This window comes from Lutra lutra, chromosome 5 (genome assembly GCF_902655055.1).
Source record: "Lutra lutra chromosome 5, mLutLut1.2, whole genome shotgun sequence".
In the NCBI taxonomy this organism is placed as follows: Eukaryota; Metazoa; Chordata; class Mammalia; order Carnivora; family Mustelidae; genus Lutra; species Lutra lutra.
Window position 1 is genome coordinate 101875742 of NC_062282.1, and position 22826 is coordinate 101898567.

At 45.3% G+C, this 22826-nt stretch overlaps 1 long non-coding RNA gene across 1 annotated transcript in view; it reads left to right on the top strand.

The window, feature by feature from the left end:
* The window catches only part of LOC125100332 (uncharacterized), a 354931-nt gene that overhangs the window by 259103 nt on the left and 73002 nt on the right, over positions 1 to 22826 (top strand). The window contains exon 4 of the long non-coding RNA XR_007127502.1: positions 4541 to 4681. This is a non-coding gene — a long non-coding RNA (uncharacterized LOC125100332). The remainder of the gene's footprint in view (positions 1 to 4540; positions 4682 to 22826) is intronic.

Below are 22826 nucleotides of genomic sequence, written 5' to 3' on the forward strand. Positions count from 1 at the left end.
CAACACTTGCTTATTTCAGCTTTCCTCACACCTCAGTCTCCATGTGGGGTCCCAGGCCACTCTGCTATCTCTGCTTCCCTGTGCCAGTGGCCACGACATGACTGTTAGCTCCCTGAGCACCTCCATGGTCTTCCCCATCGTGTCTCACCTAAGCAGGGTGGCTATCTTTTTCTGAACCAAACAAGCCAACAAGGGCAATAGCAGAAGTTGTGAGTAAAAGCCAGGAGAGACTATCCAGAGGGAATGGAAGTACGGCAATTTCATGTGGCCTAAGCTGGTTGCTGCCTTAATTAATATGTGCCCATCTTTCACACCATCTTTCTGGTCAAAGAAGAGGTGTTTTTTAGTGCAGAGCCATAAACAGCAAGGAAAATAGAGGCACGTTGCCCTCCCACTACACTCATGCGCAAAGGCACCAGTCTACTCCCGAAAGTGGATTCACAGACTTCCAGGATGGCGTCCAGTGGGCCTCACATGGAAAATGCATCCTTCCAAACAACTTGGGTGGAATCAATGAGCCTACTGTTCTCAAGCGTGAGCTGAGGAATATCATGTCCAGGACAAAAGAGGATTCGGTACCAAAGGTAATCTTTTGTCACATAATCACCCTGCTAGAATAAATAACGCATCGTCATACGTTGATTAGGATATTAATTATCCAAATTAATATTGTGAAATCGTTATCCCCATATATGAGATCTGAAGGAAGAAGCTGAGCCAGCCACCTTTGCCCTTTTCAGCATGAGCATTAAACATTGCTGAAGACACAGCAGCGAGGGCCACACTCACCCTCCAGACACAGACCTGGGATCACAGCCCAGCAGTCCCTGAAGGAGCCACTCCAAGAAAGGCTGGGGAGACTGAGTCACAGGCATCACCCCTGCAAACTTGAGAATGTTCACATTTCTCAGCCTGCGCCATGTTTTTACATTCGTTGCCCAGTAGAGGACTGGCATCTGGTATGTGCTGGTCCTGTGCTCTCGTGCATTTACTCACACCAGGGGCAGGTACCATCATTCTTATCTTACAGATGACATTAAGAGAAGAGAAGTGACTCAAAGACTCAAAGACCAAATTATCAGGGTAATAACCCTTTACCTTGCAAAAGGATGTTCAAGTCAGATTCAAGGCCAAGGCAAAGGGTAAGGAGTTTGGTTTTAGGAGATTGTGAGCACAGAATCTCTGACATAGAACCAGCCCAGTGAACTTGTTGGGATATGAAAGGAGACCAGTTTATCCTTAGCCCAACTCAAGCTCTCTTTAGATGCCCTCCGCACCCCCACACAGCATCCTGGGTTTACCCTAGAGCTTTCTGAGCTGCTCCCACCTATAGAACAAGTTGCACTGTGATGCTTAAAAGCTATTCCGGTACTAAAAAAAATCCTGTCTAAGTCAAAACTTCTCTCTCCCTCTAGACTGAAGCTTTTTCCTTTCTGTAGCTGAGGACTGACTCCCCTTGGATCAGAAATTACAAGGGACCTGAGAATGTCCTTCCCCTTTTTTAACCACATCATTTTTCCTCCCCACTTCTGGGTCTTTGTGGGTCAGAGTAGAATGGGGGTGGGAGGGGCTACAAGGTGTTCAGGAGTTTTGCTTGGTGGTACTCTCAGCAGTGATTTCTTGACCCTGAATGTTCTTTGTGCCACAGGCATTCAAATGTTATTTATGAGAACCCATACAGGAGACCTCCTCCCTATACACTTTTGGGTTATGACTAAAGAACACTCTGGCTGACCTTTGAGGAACACCCCAGCTCCTTCCTGGCTAGCTTCCCACTTCTGCCCCTTATGCTTACAGGAAGACCTCTGGCTCGGGGTTCCCTGAAGGCACACGTGTATCCATATGGCCCAAAGAAAGCTCACACATGCTTGCCATACCAAATGGCAGGGGAGTGGGCTGCCCACAGCCATCTTGTCTCCTTACTGTGCTTGCTTGCTGTGCTGGGTTACTCCAGCCAGCCTCCTGACTTCAGAGTGCCCCACACAAGCTTTAGGCTTTAGATTCACATCTCCCAGCCCTGCCAGACTTTCATGGGGAACTACAAACCTCTCACAAGGTGCTGGATGAGCCTCTTCTTTTCCTGTAGCTCAAAGCCAGATAGCCAGAGGGCAAGGGTCCATCTTCTCTTCCTGCAGGCCCCCTGATCTCCCTGAGGCAGGCCCACCCCTAACCCTGCAGGGCCCAAGGCAGGAGTCCAGATGGAGGTCCACATGCCAGATACCCAAATAGTTAAGAGTTAGAAATCTAGCTAACAATACTGTGAAATAAAGTGTCTTCTAGCCTCCTACCTTGACAAATACACCTTCCCCATGGCCTGCAAGATCAGTTTGAATTTAGAATTCTCAATCCCCTTGGAATTTAAATCTGTGAGACGTGTTCCTCCCATCTTCAGACCCTGGACCCCAGCAGGCCCTGGAAGGCATTCTAGGAGAAGTGGATACCTGGAATGTGGTGCAGAGGGGCTTCAGGAGGACATGTCCCCTAATGCCACAGCTTGCCTGCTCCATGGGGAGGATGCCGGAGGAATTCCTGAGATACTTTCTCTAAAACATACAGGTCAGAATGGGAACTCCACATTAGGGTGGTTCCAATGAGTATTTTCTCAGCCTTCCCTCACCAGACTAGAGGACATGCCATGGGAAGGGGCAGGCAAAGACAGCAGTCCTATCCCCCAAAGGCCCTCAGCAACCTCCTCAAGGACTCCCCTTTCTATGAATGTGCTCATAGAGACTACTCGAGATGGTGCAGGAGAAGGGCAAAAGGCCCATCTGGCCACCTCTGAGGGAGGTGGTGGGAGATATTCTGCAGTAACTCGGGTGCTCCCACCAGGTGATGGAGACCAGTCTTTGCCTCTTGTCCTCAGCTTTGAGGCTTTAGCTACAGTCCTGACACAGCCAGCCAGCCCCATCAGGTTACAGAATAGACAGGCACATAGTACTAATGTGACATGGATTTTCAGCTAAGCAGGAGTGTTTCACACGCCTACAGTTTAACACCGTGTGAGGTGGGGAAAGAAAAAGCATGGTTCACAGATGGGCAGCTTGAAAACCAGACTCTATTCTGTGACAGAAATAGATTTATGGAAATGTGTCTGCAGTGAGGAAGGAGACACCAAGTCCCTGCTGAAGGAAACTCCACAAGGACTTTGGGAGAGAAATGTGCTGTTTCCCTCAACTGAGAGCAACTGTTGGTGTGCCGAGGCCTCCAGTTGGGAGATCACTGCCCTCACATCGCAACACTCCTTAGAACTACCGTCCCCACCACTGAGTGTCCTCACTTCCTCTTAGTGCCATCACTTCCGTCCAGAACCCAGCCTCCCTGGCCTCTTCTTCCCACAGTTGGGATCACCTGGCCCACTGGGATCCATAGACTCAACCCCGCTCTGGTCTCTGCTCAAGAGGGAGTTAAGGATGTTAGCCTAGTACCTCAGCACACAGGAGGGCACAGAGAAAATAGAACTTGTCAGGAACTGGAGCACCTGGATTTCAGTTGTGATCTGGCTACTTATTATTATAAACATTTTAGATGTCAGTGAATTTTCGAGGCTTCATCTGGAAATGGGGGCTGTGAAGAATATCTGCTTGGCTACTTCAGTGGAAGTTGGTAGATCCAATAGTGTCATTTGGAAAGTATAAGTTCTGAGTTATTAGTGGTATGAGATAAGGCTTTGGGTAGGAGTGTGGTGGTCTTTATCTCTTAGAACCATGGCTCTGCCTTAACTAAAAGACCAAATAATGACAAGAATCTTGTGGGATTCATACAGAAGGAGAAATCTGTAATCCTACTGAGGGCCTACTACTACCACTAGTGCCCTACTGAGGGCACTACTACCACTGCTCCTACTCCTACTGGCCCCTCCCAGCTCAGCCATGATTCCTGATGATTGCCACACTGACCACAACAGACACAATGTCGTCCTAACCTACACCTGGCAAACACCCCTGCCGGAGCCCGCTTCTACTCCCCTCATGCCTGCAACATCCATTCCGGTCTAAACGGAGTCGAGCTCTGTCAGAGGCCTCTGAATGAACACTGATGTCATTCCTCCCTCCCGGCGGGGAAGCCCTTTGGCTGTTCCTTACTGAGCACATCAGCCTTGTGCTGGCCTTGGCTCTCTTGCCCTGGGCCAGCATGGAACTATTTGTTTTACCCATATCCGTCACTCTGTTTCTGACACCCAGTGTGGATCTCACCAAATCAGCCAGGCTAACCTCTAGATGGCTCAATACCATAATCTTTAAGCAGGTTACTCCAGGACATGGCCAAGAAAGGACCTAACTGTGTAATTTACTAAAAGTATGAACTCTGGGCATCCCTTCACCTTCCGAGTTCCCAAGATATTGAGATAAAAGAATCTGCTGGGCTTGCTGCACAGGCTTATCCTCAGGTTCAAATAAGGTCTATGTGAAAATGAGTGGAAGAAGACATGGAATAGTAATTTTTGTATTACTATTACATGTGTAATAGTACACATGTGTAACATGTCATAGTAATTCTTGTGACAGCTGTCCTCACACTGCTTCTATATTCTCTTCCCCAGCCTACAGAGACTGTGGACTTTCAGCCCTTCCCCTTTCGGCCATCCCACTCAGAGCCCAAGAGCTCATTGACTCCTCATCCTCCTGGGCATCCCTGCAGTGACACAGTTGCCATGGACACCAAGCTGACCCCTCCCTCACAGGTAGGACGCCCGCTATCTCAGCCTCTTTGCAGCACCCTACCAATGCCAGATGAGAATGGGGTGATCTCAGGGCTGGGCCCTGGTGACTGGTCCCACAGGCATGGTCATTCTCCAACTGCCCTAATTGTGAGCAGTCCGGCCCATGGCAGGGCCTCCCCACAGCTAGGCAGAGTGCCTCCTCCACCTGTGTCCACTCCCGTTCTGCTTCCTGGGGGGAAGATGGCAAACAAGTCCACCAGGACAGGCCAAGCCCCAAAGACAGTAGCCACTGTATATAGATGAGGGAGCAGAGCCTAGGCAGGCCCGTTGTTCCCCTCCCATAAGGCTCTAATGGGCCATGCTTAGGGTAAACTCCCAAGGACAATGCCGTTTCTGCCTGTGTGGACAACCCTTGGCAGGAAGGAAAACTTTGGAAGGTTCCAACTCAATGCTTCTGGAGTCTGGGCTTTTTTCCTTATCCTCATCTTTCCCACACAAGAAAAGGGGATGCTGGGCCAGCTCTGAAAATCTGGCCTGACTGTGGTATAAAGGGGTTTATTCCCAACTGCCGGAGTGCCAGTGGTGCTGGAGAGGCTAAGGAAAAAAAGGATGGAACTGGTTATCATTTGAGAAAACCCAGAGGGCAGCGACAATCAAGATTAAACTGGGCAGCTGTGCTGGCAGAGATGGGGGATGCAGGAGGGGGGCTGCCTTGCAGGCCACCGTGATCCAGGGTTTTAAAACTTTTACAGACATTTGTCTTTACTCCTCATAATAGCTGTGGGGAGAGAAAGAGTGAGATTTTAATATGTCTATCCTTGCCAATCTTTATTTCCTCCTGACAAACCACCCCCACTGCTGCCCACCATGCCTAGAAGAGCCCCCGGGTGTCAACTGGGGCCAAGTGGTGGTTCATGGAAAGCAGCTGGAGCCCTTGCCCCAGCTGACGCTCATTTCGCGCAAAGACCCTTGGGAGGTATTTAAACGGGAGCCAAGCGGCTGACTCTAGGGCTGACGGTAGGCGTGGTCAGAGTGTGCTGGGGTGGAAGGAGCAGTTAGAGGTCCAAAACCAGAGAATCAGGCCTGGAAGAGTAGCGAAGGAAAGGGCCAAAGAACATAAGCAGAGAGAAAGTGTAGAGCCTGCCCTCAGAGTAAAGACTGAGTAGAGGAGGGAAAGGAGGAAGATCAAGGGATGAGAAAAGAAAGGGCTAGGACACGAGGAAGAGAAAAACAAGAGAAAGGCTTCGGAGGAGAGGAATTAAAAAGAAATGTGTGACTGAACGCTTCCTTGGGTGGCTTAGTCCTTAAGCATCTGCTTTCAGTTCAGGTCATGGTCCCAGAGTTCTGGGATTGAGCCCCGTATGGGGGGTCCCTGGGAAGCCTGCTTCTCCCTCTCCCACTCCTCCTGCTTTTTCTGTCAAATAAGTGAAATCTTAAAAAAAAAAAAGTGCAAGAGAAACAGGTGAGGAAGGGAGAAACCCCCAAATGATAAATGAATGAGTCCTGTAAAAGGCTTCTTTGTGCAAATTAAAACTAAAAATCTCTGTCCAAAACATGGAATCACATGTTGACTGAGTTCCTAATGCAACCCCCCAAAACAGGGCTGATCTGCACCACCCTGAAAGTGAGCTCTGCCTTCAACTGTGCCCCTAGAGGCCTCGTGTCACCAGAACCCTAGGGCCCTCCGCCCTGTCTGCATTAGAATTTCCAGGGAAACTTGTTAAAAGCACCCAGGCCTGGGCTCCTGCTTGGAGCACTGAATCCAACTCTGGGGAAGGGCTCCCCTGGCAGGACTTAGCACTCCCAGGTGATTCCAATGTGTCAGGTGATTCCAGTGTGCCATCAGTCTAAAATCACGAATCAAACTTGGGAAGTTGAGCTCTAGGAAGGTAAAGCTGGCTTTCTGGCCTTCCCAGATAATCTTGTTCTAGGGGAAAATGCGCTGAGATCTTAACTCCAGATGTCAGGTACACAGCAGCCCCCTCAGCTTGTGTCTCACCCACCCACACACTACAAAGCTTAGTCAGTGAGGATGGGGAACAAAGCAGCCTGCAGAGCTTCCCCCCTTCTCTGCACCCCCACTCTGCCTGGGACCCATTTGTAGGCCATTCAGTCCCATGGAGGAGAACATTTCATAACTTGTTTACAACTTAGGGGGTTTTATTCGAGTTGGGTTCAAGCTGACCAGAAAGGGGGAAGGAAACGTGTCAACAATAACATGGAAGGAGCTCTATAAGAAACAGCAGAGTCTTCAAGTTAATAAATAAAGAAGACACATGCCTGGAAACGGAGTTGAAATGTGGCTTAACAATTCCATACTCAGAAACTTGCTGAGCCAAAATGTCAGAGAAGCTAGTTCTTAAAACTGCGTTAACGTGTGTCAGAGACGCCAGACAGAACGAGATCATCCCAGTCAAACAAATACCGTCATTTCTCCTGGGGAAACAGAAAGGAGTCCCAGTGTGTACGCTAAGTTCTACAAACTGGGGGGCGTCCCCCGAAGGGATTTCTCGGGAACCTTCTGTGGCCCTCACTCCCCACTTGTGGGCCCACCACTGCAGGGGTCAGTCCCAGTCCCACTTCCTATGGATCCCTCAAACATAAGCGCCTGGGAAGTAGGATGCGGCTTGTGAAAAACACCCAGGGAAACAGTTGGCAGCAACACAAAGCTTCGTGAAATCCTTAAAGCCAACAAGACAGAACAGAACAGGCCAGAGGGTACAGCCAAAAACCTGTCGTTTCTTCACCTCTTCCAGAATCACACAATAGCAAGTCAATCAATAATTGAATTACATAAGCAACAGCCAAGGGAGGACTTGCTACGAGGAGCCAGTGTCGGGGGGCAAAGTGGGTCTCTTGAATTCCCTTCCAACAAGACTCCCAGTCTATAAATGGGCTCTGGGTCCAGTGGCCGGGCTGATGAGTCACTGGGACTGCACAAAAGAGTCCAGCGTCCTCGGAGAGATTTTTTTCCCCACTGAGACTGGTCATTAAGAAGCAACTGGTGTGGGAGATGATGTGGAGGCCTATACCTGGGTCTCCCTCCCTCTTACTCTGTTAGGAGTAAAATAGCACTTTGATGCCTAAATTCCATGAATTCCTTTGTGAGCCAGGCTCTGCAGTTACCAGGATTGAGACTTCCATAAGGTACCCCAGAATGGGGGTCAATAGAGGGACATGGAGCAAGGAAGGTGGTACTCAGCCAGGGTACAATCGGGACAAGCTCAGGATACAGGGTAGCTCCAGGGATCTGGTTGTCTTGTCCTCACAGGAAGGGCTGCTGTTCTCATCACAGGCACTCCAAACCCTGTTCCCCTCCTATAGCTTCTGTGGTGACCTCAGCCATGAACTTCATGCTTTGCATCTACTCACGGCTTCTGTTCCTTGGGGCTTCTGCTTACTTGTCCCTTCTCTGTGCCCTTTGGTTTCTGTACAACTCTAGAATCTTGCATTCAAGGAGTCCCTCTAAGATGGAGGGGCTGATGAAGTAGTTAATGACTACGTATGGAGGTTTCTTACTGTGCAGAATTCTCCCTGTGGCCTCTTGCTGGCTGCCTTTGGGTCCTACACCAACAACTGGTCCATACTGCTGAAGCCAGGGTAGAAGAGGGCTTTGTGCAAAGCCTAACAACTTATCTAAGCATGAATTCCTGTACCTTTGTCAGAAGGGGGCTCTGGGTAGGCAAGAATCCCTTGTCCAGGATAATCTCTGCCTACTCTGCTACTCAAAATATTTTTCCTAAAAGTATGCTGTGAACCTGCACAACACAGTAAAGCTAGCATGTGCAAAGCATACACAGAAAAGTAATGCATAACAATAAGGGAAAGAAGTCCAATAACTTCTTGGTACCAGTACCAATGATTCAGGATTCACATACTATATATGGTTGAATATCACTGTGGTGAGGCTGAATCAGGTGCAAAGGAAAGAAAAATAGGTTCTTAGAGTCACGCTAACAGTTACCAGGTGTGGGCTCTGGGTCAGGTTCTGTGTTAAGCACTCTGCTACAACTCACAACTATCCTCATGTGAGCTTCTGCCATCACGGTGAGGCAGTGTCACGCCTACTTGCCAGCTGACTCCATAGCACTCCCAATCCCTTCTCCTTTAACCACTACCACAGAAGCTAAAGAAGACTTTTCCAATTTCCCTCACAGATGAGCTTTGGGGCCCTGTTCTGTCCAGTGAAATGTAAGGAGAAATCATTTGGGAACTTTTGGGAAAGTTTTTTCGGAGCAGTCCTGAAACATGGAATTTTCCTCAGAGAATACCATTTTTTCCCCTAAATCCTACCACCACCCCCCACTTGCGCCCCTAGTCCCCACCCCTGCTTCCTTATGAATGAAAATGTTGTCTGGACAGACTTCCACTGTCTTGCAGGGGCAATAAATATGAAGGGAAAATTAAGGATGGTGAAGTTGTCAGAAAAAGCCAGGGGCCCTAAGAAGTCTTAGCCCCTGTATCCATACCAGCTGCATATCCAAACTGATAAAAGAGATTATTACTAGTCCCATATTGCAGATATGAAAAGTGAGGCACAGAGTAAATAAATAACAGTCTAGGATCTTAGCTGCAAAAGGGCTTAGTCAGGATTCAAAACCAAACCTGCTGATTCCAGATTCCTAGTCATTAAGACAGGACTCTCCAGCCAGAAGAAATCTTAAAATTGAAAAGACCATGTTTGGGGGCGCCTGGGTGGCTCAGTGGGTTAAAGCCTCTGCCTTCAGCTCAGGTCATGATTCCAGGGTCCTGGGATCGAGCCCCACATCGGGCTCTCTGCTCGGCAGGGAGCCCGCTTCCTCCTCTCTCTCTCTCTGCCTGCCTCGCTGCCTACCTGTGATCTCTATCTGTCAAATAAAAAAAAAATTAAAAATCTTTATGAAAAGACCATGTTTGGAAGAACCCTTAAGGACTCTACTGTTCAACTCCTTTGAATTTTTTAAAGATTTATTTGAGCAAGGGGAGGGCAGAGGGAGACAGAAAGAGTCTTAAGCAGACTCTGCTGAGCCTGGAGCCTGACTGTGAGGGTCCATCTCACGACCCTAGGATCATGACCTGAGCCAAAACCAAGAGTTGGGTGTTTAATCAACTGCACCATCCAGGAGACACCCCCCCCCCCTTTAATTAAAAAAGTCCACAGTGGTTAAATGTTGGGTCCAGGTCCTATTGGCTTCCCCCTTCCTGCAGTATTAGGACTGAATCTTGACTCCCCAAACAGTATTCTTCACCTTAACTTAGGCTTCACAGTGGCCCGTGCTTTCTCCTGAGAAAAACCATAGACTACACAGCCTGTATGGAACCCTGGTGGTTTCTACGTTGCACTAGCTAAGGATTTATCATTCTGATTCCTTGTGGACCTTTGACACTGCAGAAACCAGGACAGCAGTAAAAAGGATAGCATTCTATGTCAGAACACTATCCTGTTGACCACATTACACTTCACTGTATTTAGATTATATTAATCCAAGATATTTTATACCAGAAAATGTTACCTGAGAAGGACCATTATTAGTGGCTTTTGCAATATTCACTCTGGAAGCCTGTGGCACAGTCCCTTAGGGAGAACAGTATTGCCTGGAAAAGCAATGACAGACCCCCTTCCTGAGGCAGTTTCTATTATTAAGCTGCTCAAAAAAAAAAAAAAAAAACCCACACAGAACTCTCCAATTTGCTCAAGATCTCAAGAAAATGGAGAGTTTTGTTTACACGTAAGTTTTGAAAACCAATTCTGAGAATCATTTTATTCTGCACTCGGGCTTCTTTTCAAACATCTCTTAACTTTCCCAAAAAACTGCCGCCGTCCTGTGATTGATGCATTTCTGGAGATTCGGTTGAACTTGTCTGTTCACATTATCCAGCTGTTCAGTGCCTGTGGTTTTCACTAATGGTCGTTACATTTGATCATTCCCTCCTTGCCCCTAAACTTTCTGGCAGTGCTCAAGAAAAATGTAAAATGCAACTGGTACTGAGAGCCTTGCAAACTTAGCAAAGTTTAGGATAAGAAAATGTCTTTGTTTGAAATAATATGGAAAGGTAGGAAATCAGAAGAACCATATGTTCATTCCAATATTCAGTGAGCACTCACAGTGCGTCGAGGTCTGTGCTTAAAACTCTGATGCATTATCTCGTTTCACAATGCCTCAGATGTATGAGTTAAGCACTAATCTCCTCACTTTATGGATCAGGAAACTAAGGCTTAACTAGGGTAACCTATAATCTAAAAAAGCAGGTAGTACATATATGCACACAAACTCCAACACAATGCAGGATTATAGTAATTTGATGATCCAGATGTCTGGGCTCAGATAGAGAAAAGATTGCATTTTTAATGAGGGTCCAGAAGAGGTCTAGAAGATGTATAAAATTGCGGCTAAAAAAAAGTGGGAAAACCAAGAAGCAATGATCTAGGAGGTCAGAGCAGAAGAATACAGAACGCATTTAGAAATGGTGAGCCATCCAGCTTAATAAGCGCAAAAGGCACAGGACTAAAGGTGTTGGGGTCAGTCAGATTGAGCACAGGTCATGGAGGACCTAGAGTGTCAAGCTACATCTGGAATTCATGACCATTACAAAGAGGAGCCACTTTGCAGCTTTGGGAAGCCAAGAAGTTCCCAGTCTGACCTCAACTAAAGTGTGCTTAACAGTAATTTGAAGGCTGGGAAAGGGGAGAGCCTGGTGGCTGGGAGCCCAAGAACCACAGAACACTATGGCAAATAGTGAAGATCCAAACCATGCATGGTGGGAGTACATGTGGTACATGTGGTACAATGACCACACGGGCAAGAAAAATGGCAGTTGCTAGGTGGGGGAAGGAGGTATCTGGAATAGTTGTGCTGTGGAGTGCTGCCAACACACTCAGGTAGCTGCAGTGTCCAGGAGGCAATAGAGCAAAAAAAATTGCAATGTGAAGAATTTCCAGGTTAAGAACATCTCTGGCTAGCAGTTCCTGTCTCAACCTCTCCTAGCTTCCCACTAAACAGACCTAGGACTGTTAAAGGCTCAAACTGAAAAAGAGCCCCCAAATGAAAAATGAATTGGTGAATGTGGAAAGAATCTCCCAGACTCCAGTGTGGCTGAGGGTAGATGAGAACGAGGGGTGGCCAGACTGGTTGTCCCCCCTCAAGTGGTGAAGTTCACACACAGCCAAGCAAGTGAGGTGGGCCCCGGTCCTTTTCCCCCGTCTGCCCTTTCTTACGGGCCCAGGCGCATGCCAAAAGGACAAGTGGGTGACTGTCTCCCTCCTGTGCGAGTGGCTCTTTCTAAGGTGTGCAAGTGAAAAACCAATCATCTCTTCCCCATTGCCGTTCTCTTTCCCTAATTCAGTCCCGCCCAAATTTTGATCCCATTGTGGACCGGAAACCATGAGCAGGGAGTTGACAGGTCTGTCCTGCTTTGCCTTCTGGGGATGGAGCTCTGACTTGCAAGTTCGATTTCACCCAGTCTTCTTTCTGGCTCATGGGACAGCACTGCAGGCTGAAGCTGTACATTTCACAAAGCCCTTTGGTTTCAGGGTGTCAGAGAAACCAAGCAGCACAGTGAGAAGATCCCATTTCTGTACAGCAGAGCCACAAAATTGGTTGGCAAATCCCTAAATCCAGAAGGAACTTGCCTAATCTAAGGACTAGTAAAGTATAACCTCAACAGGGGGTCTAGGAAAAAAGAGCCAAAGCTCAAGGGAAAGAGAACAGTACACTAAAGATGCAGAAGAGGAACATGACTTTGACAATGACTCTCTAACAACAAAAGAAATTATGAAATTCTTTACATCTCCAATAGGATCTGAGAATGCCCGGCCTCCTAGAAACAGGAGCAGAAAGCCCAACAGCTCAACTGCATGAGGAGATGAAAAGGCAACTGGAAGGGACATAGAGAGGCCACAGACGCAGAACCAGGGAGCTAGGAGAGCTGGAGGGTGTGATTCAAACAGGACACCCAAAGTCATCACCAAAGATGGTGAACTAGACACAAATCAGTAATGTGTATAATGAATTTGGAAAGCTCTCCCAGAAAACAGGAAATGTAGGGACGGAAGCAGGAGGCAAAAAAAAAAAAAATGTGTTCATACTTTGAGGCCGAAAAAAGGGGGTGGGGAATGTCAAGACAAAAAAGGGGGATGTGCAGAGTAGGAAGATAAATTTCATGCACAAATAAGAGTCCCCTCCTCTCCCCTCCTCTCCCCTCCTCTCCCCTCCTCTCCCCTCCTCTCCCCTCCTCTCCCCTCCTCTCCCCTCCTCTCCCCTCCTCTCCCCTCCTCTCCCCTCCTCTCCCCTCCTCTCCCCTCCTCTCCCCTCCCACCCAACACAGCCACATGAAAGCTGGAAGTGCAGGTATAACATGAAGGCTGTGAATGCAGACCTCTCCTATAGACAATCTGCTCCGTTTCTCCGTGTCTCGGGGTTGTTGTCTCTACAGTGGGGTTTGAAAACCATAACACAGAGTTTTTAGGAGTTGTAAAGGAGATTCCGCCTGTCCTGCACCTGGCCTCAATACTGGGACCTAGTAAATGCTTAGGACAGTCAGTTGTCACTTATTCTCCCTCTATAAATCTTTCCTACGAATTGATAAGCAAAGTTAAGTAAATAAATGACCGAAAGTCTGAAGAGTGAATCCATGAAAGAACTACAAATAGCATATAAACATGCAAAAAAATCTCCACCTTATTAAGAATCCAACCCAAATTAAAGCAAAATCTTCTCTAATCATACATTAGTTGCTATTCTTTCTTTCTTTCTTTCTTCCTTTCTTTCTTTCTTTCTTTTTAATTTTTTATAAACATATAATGTATTTTTATCCCCAGGGGTACAGGTCTGTGAATTGCCAGATTTACACATTTCACAGCACTCACCATAGCACATACCCTCCCCAATGTCCATAACCCCACCCCACCCCCTCCCAACCCTCCTCCCCCCATCAACCCTGTTTGTTTTGTGAGATTAGGAGTCACTTATGGTTTGTCTCCCTCCCAATCCCATCTTGTTTCATTTATTCTTCTACTCCCTTAACTCCCCATGTTGCATCTCCACTTCCTCATATCAGGGAGATCATATGATAGTTGTCTTTCTCCGATTGACTTATTTCGCTAAGCACAATACCCTCTAGTTCCATCCACATCATCACAAATGGCAAGATTTCATTTCTTTTGATGGCTGCATAGTATTCCATTGTGTATATATACCACATCTTCTTTATCCATTCGTCTGTTGATGGACATCTAGGTTCTTTCCATAGTTTGGCTACTGTAGACATTGCTGCTATAAACATTCGGGTGCACGTGCCCCTTCGGATCACTACGTTCGTATCTTTAGGGTAAATACCCAGCAGTGCAATTGCTGGGTCATAGGGTAGTTCTATTTTCAACATTTTGAGGAACCTCCATGCTGTTTTCCAGAGTGGTTGCGCCAGCTTGCATTCCCACCAACAGTGTAGGAGGGTTCCCCTTTCTCCGCATCCTCGCCAAGCTGCTATTCTTTCCTTAACGATCCAGCACTGCATTGATTAAAAATGGGCCAAAAGCTCTCCCCACCTTGCTGGCAGCATTCTATATTGGTTCAACTTTACAGCTGATATTTATAGATCAAAAAGATGAAAAGGGTTTATATTCTTGGTATGAACTCAATTGTGTGTCCCCCACCAAGGTGCACATGTTGAAGCCCTAACCACCCTCCCCCATCCCCCATCACCACCCAAGTGTGGCTGTATTTGGAGACCTGTATTTGGAAGAGGTGACAAAGGTTTAATGAGGGTAGAAGGGTGGGGCCCTAATCCAATATAAGAAGAAGAAAGATGTCATGTGAGGACACCTCAAACACCACCATCTACAAGCCAAAAAGAGCACTCCCACCAGAAACTGATTCAATCGGCACTTTGATCTGGGATTTCCTGCCTCCAGAAGTGTGAGAAAATACAACTCTGTTGTTGAAGCCCCCAATCTAAGGTATCTTATGGCAGCCCTAGTAGACTCCTTTAAGCAGAATTTCTATTTACAGGAGTCTATTGTAAGGAAATCAGTGAGGTAGACAACTTGTAGTTGCATCCTACAGCTTTCATGGCATAGTTAAAACAAACTAACAACTGAAAAATCCTTTTCGAAAAATGCAAAATGCATATTTTGCAAATATTACTTGACTTTAAGCCTATGTAAAGATGTAGGAAAATGATTTTCCTAGACCTATAAAGACAGTAGAGCAAACTATTCATAAGATCCTCCTTTTATCAAATTATTTTTCAAGCATATACTCACAGAAAAACCAGTGAGAGGATATACACCAAAAATAGTTATTCTTTCTAAAGGTAAGATTACAAGTAGGTATTTATTTTTTTGAGTTTTCTAAATTTGCAATAATCATCCTGTATTTTTACAATCCTAAAAGAATTAAATTATTTAAACAACGTATGTGAATCCTACTTCTGACACTAGCTTAGAATAGCCTTTAAAGAAAGCCTTGTTTCTTCATGCTGTGCTTGTTTCCTGGAAATAATATCAGCCATTCTCCTGCGTATAATAATAAATTCACCTGTAGAAAGTAATAAAAATTATAAGGAAATTGTCACTACAGGATGCTGGCATTGTTGCTTTATTAATAGCTCCTGAATTTTCTTTCACCCACCAGCCCCCAATAAATGTGTGGTTTCTATCCAGGGGTTCTGTGATAGAACCTAACAAAATTCTTGCTTTTGTCTTTAAGATGCATCAGTACAAAATCAGGCCAGGCTCTTCGGAATTTCAAACGTTGAAAAAAGTAAGCATATTTTTAAAAATACAACCCCCCCCCCAAAAAATAATATTAAAAAATAAAAAATACACCCAACATGAAAAATTGTGAAAGAAACTTGCTCTGTATTGTTGAACGACAGTCAAACAGTGCAGGCTAGGAGAAGGAAGATTTCCAAGTAGAACAAAGAATTCCTTGGAAATCGGAGATTCTGTGCAAAGTAGTGAGTCCTCCAACAATAGCAATGTGAACAGCAAACAGAAGACCACTTGCCTGGAAAAAGCAAACAGCAAAAAAGTAATTTCTACATCAAACTTGAACCAAACTGAAAGCTGGACTGGATAACATTTCGGGCAAAATAACCACTTATGGTCCAAACTGAGCATGTTTGAGAGAAAAGAGGCAATCCTAATAATTGCTTTTAGACAATGGGCATCCTAGTTTCATGCAGGGTCACCCTGCTCTTGGGTTTTTTCTAACTCTTAAGCGCTAACTGAAATTCTACATTCATAAACTTCAAGTCTTTAATCCATGTTTCAAGAGCTAAACTCTTCCAGTGTCTCCATTTTAATGGCTTAATGGCTTAATGTAATGGTCAGACATCCTGGTGTGTAACAACCTTTCTCTGAAGGGCTGGGGGTGGTGATGGGAGGTAGAAAGGCTAAATTTCCCCAATAATTGGCCCTGGCAGAAAAAAAAGAAATAAGCAGAGTTAATTGGAAGCCTACAAGGCATACGGCACTGGCAACCCCAGAATTATTTTGAGCCGCAGTTAGCATACTTAGATGATTACTACTTTTCCTAAGCACATAGCTGGAATGTGTGGCTCTGATTTGTTTTCCAGCTGGAAATGTTACAGACCCAGGAAAACTTGCTCTTTGGTGTCTTGTTGTATCCTGCCTCTCTTTGGCGGGAGCTCTGGTCTGACAGCCCTGTACATCACTTCCACTGGGCTCAAAAAAGTTAACTGGGGGTGCCTGGGTGGCTCAGTGGTTAAAGCCTCTGCCTTCGGCTCAGGTCATGATCCCAGGGTCCTGGGATCGAGCCTCGCATCGGGCTCTCTGCTCAGTGGGGAGCCTGCCTCCTCCTCCTCTCTCTCTGCCTGCCTCTCTGCCTACTTGTGATCTGTCTGTCAAACAAATAAAAAAAATCTTAAAAAAAAAAAAGTTAACTGAAAATGAGCCCCAGCAGCACCCATGGAATCTCCCAGGCAACCGACCAGTCTGCTCACAGGCTAATTCCATGTGGTTTATGGTCTCTCAAGACTGCAGGTCTTCAGCTAGAGAGGTGCAAGAGAGAAGAGGCAGAAGGCAGGCTTTCGTAGACCCCCATTGATGTCGTGTGATTTTAAGGGTTCCTGCCTCTTCTTTATATCCTGTGGGCCTACCAAAAGTACCATTGGATTAAATAATCATATTCTATAATTTCCCCCATGGGAATGCAGAAGTGTTGTATTCTAGAAGTAAGACAGGAATCTGAGTTATCAATAACGTTTACATTTCTACCATCAGACCATAAATTCTCCTAGGGCAGAAGTCCTTTTAATCTTCTTTTGTGTCTCCAGGGCTTGGCAAAGACTAAGTGCTCGATCCATGTTAGGGAGGAATAGTGATGGGGTTGTGATGATAGTAATAATGATAATGGCTCTTTTTTTTAAGGGAGGTTATTGTTTGTCATTAACAGAAAGGGAAGGGCTTCCAAGAGACGGAGTCAGGTGAATTTTGCAAGGGAGAGTAAGTCCAGTAATAACCCAAAGATGCTATCCGAGGCAGACTAAGCTGGGACTACACAGCAATACTAGTGAGCAGGTGGGAGGTCCTGTGCCCATGATGGAGAGGAGGAGAATCTAGAGCATGGAGAAGCCTCTGAAGTGGAGATCAAACAGAGCTGAAGACAAGTCCTACCTGTCTGCCAGTTCTGCCTGGAGCTTGGGAAATACACAGAAGGAACAAAGGTGATCCTCTACCTGAGCAGAGAACCAGGTCACCTTTCTAAAAACTGAGACGAGCTCTTTCCAGAAAGGTGTGCATGTCAATTAACCAGCTCTAATTGCAAGGAAAGATTATATGTCTTTGGATGTTCTTACTAAGCTCTGGCAATTGGAAAGCAGGGAAGAATAAAATGTACAAGTGGCCTAAAAACTAATGATGGTATCTATCTTTGCACCTTTAAGAAAGCCAGCACATCGTCTGAGTAGTTGGAGCGTCAAGCCAGACGCAATCTCCTCACCAGTCAGAAGCAGAGAAGCCACCCTGTTTTTACCCATGAGCAAAACTGAGCTCTCCCATAGTCACCCTTGACCAGTTAAACCAGCCTCCTCTCTGAAGCTTTCAAATTTGTCAGAAATAAGAAAGTGACACCAAAAGTTGCTGAATAAAGCCAAACGATCAGTGGAGGAGCAATGTCAATCCCTAACTCCCCCGCAAGAGCTGAGCTGGGGAGCAGCAGCATCTAGAGCCGAGCGTCAGGGCGGGTGCACAAGGTTACTGGGAGAACCGCTTCTTGTACCTCCAAGTAGCCAGATAGCTCCAGAACCTGAGTGCCGCTGGCAGACTAGTAGAAAGCTCCAGAAATAGCTCATGGATAGGCTCCCTTTTAGCAAAGGCTGTGGATAACCCAGAAACCCCAAAAGACAAGGTGAGAATAGCCTGTCACAACATGCTGTTGCAAACAGAGGCTGTTCTGATGAACTGAGGAATGAGCTACACATGAGTGTCTCCCTAGGAAAGCTCTGTGTCCCTCCTACATTGATCACAGTTGGAGTTGTCTTTATGAACAACACTAACGGGAAATAGAAAGTGCACTATAGTGGGAGTCTGGGGATTTTGGCTCTACCACACACTTTGCCACCAACTGGCCTTATGACTCTGATTACTTTTCTCTTAATTGACATGCCCACATCAATAAACTAGTCACACCTTCCTTTGCATTCCAATTAAGTCTGGCACAAAGGGTAGTCAAGTATTGAATGAGATAACCCCTATGAAAATTATGTAGCCAAAGACAGTAGAATTCAGATGGAAGTCATTCATTTAAGGCAGTTTTATAGGATAAAAAGTAAATAATGGTGTCCTATGCTCCAAGAGGCAAAACAAAATCCTTTCTCATGTTTCTAGACAAAACAACTTCAAATTGTTTCTTTTAAACAATGCCTACTACCATGAAAAGAGTTTGCCAACTTGTCTTAAAAACAACCCTATTTACCTTATTACCTGAAACTCGGGCAGTTAGGCTGGAACTGATGAGTCCCTTGACTCTGGGGTTCCCATCCCTACCTTCCGTCCCCAGTGTTGCAAATAGAAGTGGGTAAGCATAACTGCTGGCAATAAATGGACAAAAGTGCCAAATTCTAGGCACTTTTTTCCATTTATGGTAGGCAGCTACCATCCTCTCACCACCACCCCCTCCCCAAGCCCAGAATCTGACATTTCTGTCACTTGCATTGTGAAGCAGTATCAAGACATCAAACACAACTTTTTAATGAAGTACTGTCTGTCTTCCTGTGATCTACAACATTTTTACTCATTTCTCGTCCTTTTCCAGAATTGGGTAGTAAGGAAAAACCTTATAAACATTCATGCCTCGATGGGTGTATGTGTGTGGGGGCGGGGGAGGGAGCAGTTCCACAAAGGTCCGTAGGCAGCACGCATTTAAGCACAACCAGAGTAGGGATACAAAGTTGTAGGCATTAGAAGAACTTGAATGCATGAGTTCTGCCTCTACAAAGACCAGCTGCTCCAAGCCATCAATTTGGTTGGCATAACTTGGCACTGAGTGCCTGGCACAAACATTTTAGCTCTAAAAGTTTCCCTTGGTGACACTTTAGGCTTTGTCACCCATTTAAAAGATCAGGAATCCAATCACATAAAACAGAACTCTGCAAATTTGAAGCTAACCAATATCATTTTTTAAAAGCTCTCAGGAAAATAAAATGGATTAGGCAGGAAAATTTTGTAAATGGAAAAAATTGCATATACAAAGTCTGAAGCAATCCAGGACATTTTAAACCAGAAAGCAGATGGAATAAGAGCAATATAAATTAGTGTAACTGTATTTTGCCAAATGCAAACAACTCTAACTCCAAACAGAACTTTTTCTCCCTAACTTGTTGATTGCATATGTATTTGTTTTTAATTACCACTGGGTAGAATTTGGTGAGATGTTTAGAGACAGAGTCATGGAATCTAAAGATCTAGGGGACACCAAGTCTGGCCAAATAACCCATGGAATATCAAACTAAAAATTAAATACAAAGTATTTACATTGGAAATGATACACATGCATATGTTCTATAAGTCAATTAACAAAAACTATGCATGTGGAAGTTTTTAGGAAATGCCCTACAAAGAGCAGGTACATTAATCCTAAAGAGAAGGGCAAAACTTCATGAGCAGTGCTTCCTGGCCTTGGCTCTCTCAACATGACTTCTGTCTTGTCTCTAGGACACCTTGGCAGCTTCCCAATGGAAGAGTCTTAACCTCTGGGTGTCAAGTCAGAGCTGGTCTTAATCCTGATTAGGTCCACTCTGGCCCTTCAAGCCAAGCTCAGGAAGATTGGTCGAAATTACCCTGACTGGAGTAAATCAACTTAGTCATAGTACAGCAAACTAACCAGCTAATTAACTTATGAAGGAATGAGGAAGGGATTGACAGATTTTTCACTGCAATGCAAAGACTCTGATTACTTCTCATGAATATGTCCCTTCTCTAGTTTCCTGCCAAGGTGCCCGGGGCCTGGAGCCATTTCCTTGAGCATGGATAGGATTTGACCAGCAGCTATCCTCAACAAGGGTAGCCTCAGGGTAATAGTGCTACAGTAAGGTTACACAGATGACTCCCCAGGCCACCAGCCAGCAAGGCTTCTATTTGGATAAGGAATCTTGCTCAATGTCCTAACCCATGACTGGCTCAAGCTGTCAAAATGCAAGTTTGTAATGACAAGCCACTTGAAAGTATGGATGATAACAGAATGAAGATTTCCTCTGCACACCGTTTCTCCAACCATATAATACAGAGTAGCACAGAACTATATATTCATGATTAAACGGATAAGCACTGCAAGGTGTTTGCTGTGTTCTTATTTTTCTTTGGTATCCAAGACCTCCATACACTTATCTCTGCCTCAATAGACCTCTCTGTACACCCTGCACGGTCTCCAATCTTGTGCCGGCTGCTACTATCAGGTAGAAAAGCTCAGGAAGCAATCAGCATCTGGAAATGTGAATTTTGCATGAAAGTAGGGGATAAGAGCAGAAGTTAGAGGCTGCGAACTGGAGATATCTGCTCATTACAGTATTAACACATAACATGATACAGCATGAGTAGGGAAGGAGGCATGAAGATCCACCAGAGAGACCAAGGAAGGCGCTCTCCTCCCCAGACTCAAAGGCAGCAGGCACCATTGGAGGGAATTGAGAGAGACAAGCCAGGGAAATGGAACTAACTAAATGAACTCAAATGTTGAAGGGCACGTGCCTTGGTGTCACGGGGAAGGTGAGAGTGATCAGAATCTCCAATCCCTGCAGAGCAAAGCTTCAGTCCTCATTCATCCCTGGAGGGCTCTTCAAAAGGATAAAAGGACCATTCTTTGGGAATTCCAGTAAGGAAAAGTGGAAAGAGCACAATTCCAATACAAGGTCCATGTGTGCAAGCCCTCAGTTCTGTGCCATGCAAATGCAAAGATGTGCACTCCTTTCCATTCATAAACCAAAATCTAGCTTAATGGGACCATATCTGAATGTCACTGTAGCTGCTTCCAGAATCAGGGGGTACCGTGTGCCACAGAAGCCTCCAGAAAGCCGGGCAGCTTCAGACACTTCAGATGGCTTCTCTTTCCAGGATTAGTCCCACCACAACACACCTATACACTGCCAGGAGGGGCAAGTCTAAGTACCATTCCAGATACCAGCAATAGCCTAACACAGGAACTGACCCTACCACTGAAGATCTCCTAACCACGTTTCCTGCCAAGTTTCTGAGGTGGGGAAGGACAAGTGGGTGGGATTGCAGAACACCAACATGACAGCGTTCACTTACCTCAGAAGACAGTTGAGAGAAATGGCTAATAAAAATTATTACAAATCACAGCACACACAAAGTGCTTTATAATAAACACTAATACTTTAATCCCATATTGCTTGTTTGGGAGGCTTGAAGCTTAAGTGCAAGTTGAACTGAAAGAGTGAGAGAAGCAAGCTTCACTTTCTGTCATTTTCTAGTTCCAAGCAAAGAAAAAAAAGGAAAACCCCAAGAAGTCCATTTTAAAATTGCTGCTTATGTAACAGGAGCCTGTGAACTGCACCAGAATTTAATTGAAGGAAAAGTAACTGTAGGGGAATTGCTTGGAGAGCTGCCAGAAGGGTTTTAACAGCTGGAAGTTGAAAAGTGATTAATTTTGACAGCAATAAAAGCCTCATGTTCATACATAATTATGCTTAGATTTGTGGACTGCTGGAATTTTTTTCTATACACTATTAACCTTTTGCTGTCCAAATTGCAATTTAGATACTTTAAATGAGTCCCTGTTTTTAAGCTGAGTAATACTTGATTTCTATGGCTTTGACTCACCTCAACACAAGGAAGACAGGGAAGAAAGTGTAGAGTAACTGGGCTAAGTTCAAGAATTCTTTTGAGTATATTCAGAACTTAATGGAAACAAAGTCTTCCCATTCTACTGCATGCAGGAACCATCAAAAAGGGTTCAGGAAGGGGCGCCTGGGTGGCTCAGTGGGTTAGGCCGCTGCCTTCGGCTCAGGTCATGATCTCAGGGTCCTGGGATCGAGTCCCGCGTCGGGCTCTCTGCTCAGCAGGGAGCCTGCTTCCCTCTCTCTCTCTCCCTCTCTCTCTCTGCCTGCCTCTCCGTCTACTTGTGATCTCTCTCTGTCAAATAAATAAATAAAATCTTTAAAAAAAAAAAAGGGTTCAGGAAAAAGCCATTCAGAACAAAGAAAAAATGAGATTGGAGTGGTAGTCCATCATCAACTCTGATTCAGCTGCATTCCTGGCAATAAGACAAATCTGTAAGTGGACACTAGAATGCTACATTGAAAACCACTGCATAGATGAAGAAGTAATGAATTAAAGTGAGTTCTAGAACCGTCAGTGTTGGTAATAAGGTCTAAAAGCTTAGACAATTCACTTTATTTTTCTCTAACTTTTCTGTTCCCCACGTAGGAAGAAAGGGATAGAGTAGATGCTCTAGGAGACCTAAAACCTGCAATCTAATTATTTTAAATTGCCAGCTTTAGAATTAGCCACATTCTGAAGCTTTTCTGTTCTTGTACCACGAGTTTGATTAGAGATAGTCAAACTTTGGTAATATAAAATATTTTCCAACTGACTGGAAATAACTAGTATTTAATAATAGTAATGATGGCAGTTTCCAAGGCATGACTCTAAAGATTTCATAAAGTATATTTTAATCTTTTCAACCGCTCTACAGGCAGCTCCTACAGT